Source organism: Henckelia pumila, chromosome 4, assembly GCF_033568475.1.
Source record: "Henckelia pumila isolate YLH828 chromosome 4, ASM3356847v2, whole genome shotgun sequence".
NCBI classification, from domain to species: domain Eukaryota; kingdom Viridiplantae; phylum Streptophyta; class Magnoliopsida; order Lamiales; family Gesneriaceae; genus Henckelia; species Henckelia pumila.
In genome coordinates this window covers 123,803,007-123,811,789 of record NC_133123.1, presented here as the reverse complement: position 1 = coordinate 123,811,789, position 8,783 = coordinate 123,803,007, and the positions used below count along the sequence as shown (strand labels likewise).

The following is an 8,783-nucleotide window of genomic DNA, read 5'->3' as shown; positions in this document are numbered from 1 at the left end:
TTACTAGCATCATTAAAAACTTTTAAAATTTCACAAATAGTAGTGCATATGTTCCATTGATTTGAAAACAAATAAATATCACGAGCTTGAACAAATTGATGAAAAAATGTACATAATAAATTTTTATATTCAAAAGAGGATAATAACAATTTATATGTTGAATTCCAACGAGTTGGAACATCTCGTGCAAGAAACACGTATAAAAATAACGCAAACTCGAAAAATGTTTTTTGTGAGATTGCTAAAACAGTGTGTCGTGAGACTGCTAAAACAGTGTGTTAGTGTGCCTAAGTGTTTGTTTGTTTTTGTAGTGAACAATGAAGATCTATGAGCATTTGAACAGCATAACAAAACTACTTGTGGCTGAGGATGTGATTCAAGCTCTCGAGGGCAGCGGCTTCGAGAACTTGTTAAAGATGGTTGGGATTGGTACGATAAACCAGTGTAGAACTTTGGTCAAACAGTTAGCTAGGTGTTACGATGAGAAATCTCACTGTTTGAGTCTATATCTAAGTTTAGTTGATATCCTATGCATAGTTGGATTGTCAATTTCTGGAAACCCCCTTATTGGCAATGAATGTCACGGCCCTTCGATATCCCAAGACTTATTTGAATCAATCCCTGGTGCATTTATACATAACAAGGGGTTTGTGTTGTCTGTTTTGAAAACAGTAGCCATTAATGATGAATATCCTCTAGATACTAGGGTTAGAGCTACAGTACGTCTTGTTTCTTTTAGGCTAGGCTGTACCATAGTCCCAGATTCTTCCAACACTTGTGTGAAAGCTTTCTATGGAACTTTTTTAAGAAATATAATGTTGAAGATGTTGGAAAGTTTGCTTGGGGTGATGTTTGTCTGACCGAGATTCATGATGCTCTGGTCGAGTACAAAACTAAGCTAGAAAACGGGAAAGAAGCATCAATTCGGGGAGCAATGTTTACTGTGATGGTTAGAGCTTAAAGTTTTTATTTTATTGGTTTGCTGGAATTAATGTACAGTTTTCTGATTTTTTGTCGTTTGTTTGTTCTAGATATTTGCTTTGATTCGCATCAGACACTGAGGGCGGTATTTGGAGTCCTGGATGAACATCTGCCAGGAACATGGTCTTTGATGGTGGACTGGGCAAAAGCAATCGCACCAGTTCTTCGCAATACCTACAATAACATCAGCACTGACAAAATCGATACTATTTTCGGTGAGTCTATTTCTATCTTCACCAAGAGTTTTTTCTATAACACACGATTTCAGTCTTGAATTGACTGATCTTGTGGGCAGGATGATATTGACTGGCAACCATATAAAATGCTTGCTGAAAATATGTCAGTCAACTACAGGAAGCAGTTGAAAATGTCTTTGGCAATCTTGCCAATATTCAAGAATGAGGTGTGTTTCTACCACACACCTCATATCGTCCCCAAACAATTTCAGCTCACGATGGAAACGCAAAAAGAGATGGAGAGCTGCTTGAGAAAAAACATGGCCCGTCGAACTCGTCGCCACATGCGAGTTAAAGGGACCCAAGGTGAAGTTTGTTAACATGCTTTTTATGCTTTCTGTTATTTAAACTAAAACTAATATCTCACCACTTATTGTTAACTTTTAAGTTTCTCATTTTATGCGTTAGGTACAGGAAACAAGAATTACATGGCACTTTGGACCAAAAAGCTTGGGAAAGACGTAATGAAAATAAGAAATAAAGTTCATCAGCAACGATGGATTGAATGAGTGTCTGAAAAAGGTTATGTTATTACTATTGAAAAAGGTGTCTCTGGTGGTATGTATTTTTTCCTATTCAAGTTTTATTAAATTCTTTTCAAATAATTGCTACATAAACAATTACTTTTATCTTAACATTAATATTATTTGTGTTAGATGGTAAAGAAAACATCATCAAAAATATTCTTTTCGATATATTAATTTGGGTGGGAATAAAGAATAAGCATTCTGAAAATTTCCGAAGACATGACCAATTGAGATGGCGTAAATTCAATTTGCTAGCTTTTGGCACTCCCGGATATACTCAAATTTCATTCCCTTGTTTTTGCATCAACTACAATATGGCAATGGGACAACTTGTTACGTGGACAACCACCGGATGTGGTTTTGAGAATGCAGTAAGTGGAGGTCAGGATGCACCACTAGCAGAAGTACATGGTGGAATGAATGCGCCGGTACGGTAAGTGGAGTACGTACGGAATGAATTACGGAAAATCACATATCTGTCTTGTTTTGAGAATGCAGTAAGTGGAGTTCAGGATGCAACACCTGCAGAAGTACATGCATGGTGGACTGAATGCACCAGTAATCGGAGGACGAAATGAATTACGGAAGATATGAATTGAGAAATGAGAGACCAGTAGGGATGCAATCAAGAGATAATTTCTTCGATCGGTGGATGAAGGTTTACTTAATGTGGGTAGGTACGTTGATTAATGAGTGGGAGACATACATTCTTAGCACTCACTTCACTTTCATTCTGTGAAAGGTATATAGTCTTTCCATTATTTTATAATCCTCCTCGGTCAATGATGGCAATTGTTCCACATTATCAATTTAATTTTTATGTCTAAATCAAATATAAGTTCGTAGTAAATTCAGAAGGAAAACATATCCATTCAACATGAAACAAACTAAAAAATAATAAAATATTTGTGTCCTATTTCGATCAATTCATTATTTTAAGTTCTAAATAAATTCAACATCTAATTTTTAAATTGACCCAAACATGAATTCCTACAAAATCTGAGCAGAACCATCTTAACTCACCTAACCTGTTGATTGAATAAATTTTTAGGCAGATTTGAAAACAATTTTACCCATACTTGATAATTATATATATGAGTACCATTTTATAAAATATTAACTACTCACACAAAAAATTATAAAATTAGTTATTTAAATTTTTTATATTCAATTTTTATTACAAGCTCACTTACAAAAAAAACTCGTGTGTGTTCATAAAAGTGCAGTATTTACAAAATCCATTAACAAATTATTTAGCTCTTGTAAATAATTAAATCCAAACTTTTCGTTCAAGAAGAAGACAAATATTAATTGAGAGAGAAATTCCAATAAAATTACATACTTCACCAGAAAGAAAAATCGGATTATTGTGTTCTTGAATTTGCCTAAAATTTCTTCAAGATCTGAAAGGTGAGGAAAGATAGTTCTACACAGATTTTGTATGAATTCATGTTGGGTAAACTTAGATGCTAAATTTATTTATAATTTAAAATGTTTAATTGATCGAAATAGAGCAAAATATTCTGTTCATATATTTCTTTTAGTTCATGTCGAATGATTCCATTTTCCTCAGTTTATGAAAATTTCTGGAATTAATCTATGGTTCAATGTTGAATTATGAATTCTAGCTGAATGTATGATGTAATTGAGATCTTGCAGTAATGATATGTTAGTCTTGCCTCAAGTGGGAATTGTATATAGACATGAATTCATTGTTTAAGGCTATTAAGTTGTGTAATTGAAACAAAGCAAAAGTTTAAATGCTAAATCTATCATGAAAAGGTAAAAATAAGTTTAATTGGAATGTTGTAAATAAATGTTTTTGGGTTGTTTTTTGTGATCATTCATTCTAATATTTTGATTCCATTTTATTAATTCGTAAACATGTTTTGATGTTATGACTGATTTAAAACAAAATCGTAACGACATTGACATATCAATATGGTCGTCCTTGCTTAATCTTAGGTTTGTGGGCTACGCTGGAAAAATGTTACTATGAAATTGCTCCACCTGATCCGAAATTATTTTTGGTTGAATTGAATGTTACTTTTGGACTTTCCCATTGAAATACAAAAAATAGTTTATATGTGTTACTCGCCCTTATTATAATAATCACTGTTCTATTTGGATAATGAATCAAAATCCACTCATACTGACACATAGGACATGAGCTGTAGCCTCGGATAATCAAACCGCTAGATCCAACCACTAATTCCTAACATGACGTGGACCAAATGTCCCCCGATCACTAGAGTTCAACAGACCCGTCGGTCTTAGTGACTCTCAGTGTCAAACGTCCTAACAAGGGCTGAACACCCTATAACACTGGCTTATCTTGAAGAAGATCCAAGTTCAATATGAAATGCACATGCAACATAATATCTCAAAACAGTAACATCCATCATGTCAAATAATATGCAACACATAAGCATGCAAACCCGTTGTCAATTTCAGTCAGTACTTACATACCTTTCTAAGGCAGTTCCTAGAAACACTCATCCAGGTTCCAAGTCTATCATGCAACACTAGAATTCATAATAATCATGCATCAACTATCATGCTCTAAAATCCTTAATTAAACTATAACATACTCCCTATTTTATATAAGGAGCTAGAGCTATACTTTCGTCCGTCTTCAGCTCGCTGATGTCAAATGCCCAGATCTTGGGCACAGCCATGCTAAGACTCCTGGACACCTCGCCAAAGATCCGCTGCTTGGCCGCTACTACTTACACTGTCTGTTATATAAAAATATACTAAACCTACTCCAACTCTTTATAAAAGAGTCTCAAAGCCCTTAAAATTGAGCCATTATAGGAGATGAGAGGATTCTGAGCGAATTGAAATTGAGCCTCTCGATCCTTATTTATAGACGGAGTTCGGATCGTCCGATCCCCAATTCGGATGGTCCGATCCTTGCATGATATCCACGTTGCATGCATGCCAGTTTGGAGGGTTCGATACCACTTCGGATCGTTCGATCTCTTGCGTCCGATACACTTGTATAATTTCTCTTGAAACTTGTCTGGGTGACACTTCGGATGGTCCGATCCTACTTCGGATCGTCCAGTCTGTCCATGTGACGTCATCCTTTTCACCAGATTTGGACATCTGTCCATAGGGAGTTCGGACCATCCGATCTCATCCTCCTTCCGAACTCATACACACCTTCCGAACTCCACTGGTTCAGATGGTCCGATCTTGGGTTCGGAGCATCCGATCCACCCGAAAACTTGGACCCCTTCCGGACTGTTTTGGATATTCTAGATCCGATTCCTTGGTCTGTTTAATCATAGAAAAATCTCTTAATCATGTTTTATTAATCCTAACATGATTTAGATGAATTAATATTGTAAAATGGAACCAGGCTACTACAATATTTTTGTCATTGTTGATGACTACTCACGTTTCACCTATGTCATTTTCTTAAAATCTAAAGACCAAACTGCTTCCCAACTTATCAAGATTTTCAAAAGACTTTTTTATGAAAAATCAAACAAGATTGACAGAATCAGAAGTGACAGGGGAACTGAATTTGTCAATCAAAATTTGTCTTCATTTTTAGAGCATCATGGAATCAAACATGAATTCTCAGCAGCTAGAACACCACAGCAAAATGGTGTTGCAGAAAGGAAAAATCGAACTCTAAAATAAGCTGCGAGAACAATGTTAGCTGATACTGAGGTGTCTCAAAGATTTTGGGCAGAAGTTGTAAACACTTCTTGCTATACTCAGAATAGATCGATGATATGTAAGAAACATTTGAAAACTCCATATGAGATCTGGAATGACAAACAACCTAATGTGTTCTACTTCAAAGTATTTGGTTGTAAGTGTTATATTCACAACAATGGTAAAAATCATTTGACCGCATTTGATGCAAATTCAGATGAGGGTTTGTTTCTTGGATATTCCTCTATTAGCAAAGCTTACAGAGTATTTAATAAAAGAACTCTAAATGTTGAAGAATTTGTGCATGTTATCTTTGATGAAATAGTGCCCATTGAAACTACAACAAATGTCAATCAACTCTCAGATCGATTCCAGGAGATATAGCTGGAGGATGATAGTGAAGATGATTCATCTATAATCAAAAGATCACTTCAAAATCCATAACCTGAATTAGTAGATCCAGCAGTTGAGAACATACAAGTTGAACAAGCAGTTGAAGATCAATTAACTCAACCAGTTGAGAGAGATGAAAATTATCAGCATGACTCTCAGGAAGATCAATCACACAATGATAATACAGTGGATGATCAAGGATACATAAATGATCCAACTTAAATAGATACACTAAATCCTGAAGGACAACTTGGACCCAATCTTAAATGGTCAGAAACATCCACCAAATCTGGTGATAGGAAATCCAATTGCACCATTAAGAACAAGATGAAAAATGATCAAAGAGTTTCTTCATGCAGCCTTTATATCACAAACAGAGCAAAATAAAATTGATGATGCATTGACTGACAATTGCTGGGTAGAAGCAATACAAGAAGAGTTAAATCAGTTTACCAAAAACTCAGTCTGGGATCTTGTTCCAAGACCATTTCATCAAGCTGTTATAGGTACTCAATGGGTATTCAGAAATAAGCTAAATGAAGATGGAACAATTATCAGGAACAAAACAAGACTAGTTGCTCAAGGATATAGGCAAGAGGAAGGAATTGATTACGATGAAAATTATGCACCAATAGCTAGACTGAAAGCGATAAGGATGTTCCTTGTCTATGCATCTTTCAAAGACTTTAAAGTATATCAAATGGACGTTAACAGTGTCTTCCTAAATGAAAATCTTCAATAGGAAGTCTTCGTTGAGCAACCCTCAGGATTCGTTGTTGGGTCCGAAAATGCAAGCAATATTGATTTTGATGATAACAAAACTTGTTATTGTTTTTCTAACATATTTACTAAGTGTGCAGCTGATAGTAGACAAATTGGAAGTGCTAAGTTGTTAGAATACAATCTTAGCTCAACATCATTTCTGGCGCACTGCTTTTTTCAAGCATATCTCGTAGCTAGATAAACCAAATGACCAGCCGCCTAAACCGTTTCATAGCCAACACAAAAGTCTACAAGTTATGTCTTATGACATTTGGACAAATTTGGATGATATCCAGGTCAAACCGACGCCTCAAGAGTGAACTGGAAGAACAAGATGACAACATATGCAATGACAGACCAGTTCTGGTGTAATGACCATATCTCTCAGCTCCGTGATCCAAATGTAATGATTCAGTATGCGTTGGAAAGATAAGAAGATGATCTACAAACATATTCACAGTCAGAGTCTGAATCGGAGTCTAAGAAGACAATAAATCACGTTGAAGTTGCTGGTTTTGCACAGGTTGATAACAGAACTTGAGGATGTATATGGTCTGGTAGATTGAGCATATCTCTCTCATATAAAATTCAAAAGGAGTGATTCTTGATGCGTTGGAAAGAAAAGAAAAAGGGATACAATGTTTATGTTCATCACTTAGCCCATAAATCAACGCATCAAGATCTACAAGAGCTCGACTGATCAATATCTTCTCGACCGACTTGGTCCTCGACTAATTTGAGCAGCTCTGGTATTTTGGGAATAACTTTTACATATGAACTTCGAATTTATTGATTCATGTGTTGTTGAAATGCCAAGATCAAGGGCTACAACTTTCATGTTTATCACTTTGCTCAGAAGTCAACAAAAAAGGAGTTACATGCATCTGAACAGACAGTAGCAACTCAAGCAGCCGAGAAATGTCACCTGCTCTATATCAACCGACCAACTTGAAGATATCAACCGATCTGAGCATGTCAACCAACTTGAAGATATCAACCGACCAGCAGCTGTACAGAATCTTAAATATGACCGTTGTGTTGTCAGAAACATTACACAACCTTTTCCAACGGTCATATTATTGTTTCTAACGTAAATATCATTATTGGAGGCTATAAATACGAGATCTGGACATTGAAGAAAAGAGAGAGTGGACACCCAAAAGAACATCCAGCTTGCTAGAGCTTTTCCACATTAAGAAAGGGCATCAAAACATATTATTAGCTATTTCAAGAGCAAGCCCAAGGTGTGAAGGACACATCAACAGATTTCTTGAGTTTTCCCAGTCAAGTTCTTCACAACCCAAACCCAACTCACTCACACACATATTAGAGATGATTTGTAAAGATTAGTTGAGTAAGAGTCTTCACACAAAGACATTAAAGATTGTATTTGTAGTCTTGACATAAAGACGTTAAACATTATGCGGATTGTGAGGTTGCGGCCTACAATCGAGAGTGAATCTAGGAGTTCCGATTTAGGCAGTGGGTAAGTCCTAAGGTTGGAGTGGGGTGATTACAAGACGTTGTAATGCTCAAAGTCTTCTAGTGGATCATTTCGAGGAGGAAAAAGGGGTGACGTATGAGATTGAGCTCCGAACATCCATAAACAAATCCATGTATCTTTACCTTATCGCATTTACTTATCCTTGTTGTTTTGGATGATTTGTTGAAGAATTTTATATGTTCTTTAAAGTACCAAAATATTGTATACTAAGTGTGTAGTGACCCGCACCGTGATCACCAACTAATCAGAAGCTTAAGCATGCATTTAACTTAAATAATAAATCTGCAGAATTAACAGCGAAAAAGCATAAATAAATCTCAAATAAAGATACAACCAAATCGAATATCCAAATGAATTAACCCATACATTAGAAACAAAAGCCTAGACAAAGCCCTGCTGGTCATCAATTGCCTAAGCTCTCCTGGAACCAACCGCCTCATTCAGCCGCAGACCTGCCCCATGGAATAGGGTGTCCAGATACAATAAAGTACGGGATGTGAGCATGATAAGATCAGTAAGAGAGTATGAGTTTACGGTATTATATGTGCATGTATGCAAGTGAACTGGGTACCAAGACACGAGGCCAAGAATATCTGATCAAGAACAAACTTGGGTCCTGGTATGTGCCACGCTGAGCCGTCGCTATATGAGGTGACCAACATACTCAGAAGCCCTGATGGTGACCTAACACAAGTACACGTGTCCAAC

The 8,783-nt window shown here is 36.2% G+C and overlaps 1 long non-coding RNA gene across 2 annotated transcripts; it reads left to right on the top strand.

Moving 5' to 3' along the window:
* The first annotated feature begins 269 nt into the window (after window positions 1-269).
* LOC140867279 (uncharacterized) lies at window positions 270-3,193 on the top strand. Of its 2 annotated transcripts, XR_012145101.1 has the most exons (5): window positions 270-949; window positions 1,032-1,196; window positions 1,277-1,523; window positions 1,632-1,775; window positions 2,000-3,193. It is a non-coding gene; the product is annotated as an uncharacterized lncRNA (long non-coding RNA). The 2 variants fall into 2 exon arrangements; XR_012145100.1 differs by lacking the exon at window positions 2,000-3,193 and having other exon boundaries at window positions 1,632-1,915.
* Window positions 3,194-8,783: the final 5,590 nt, after the last annotated feature.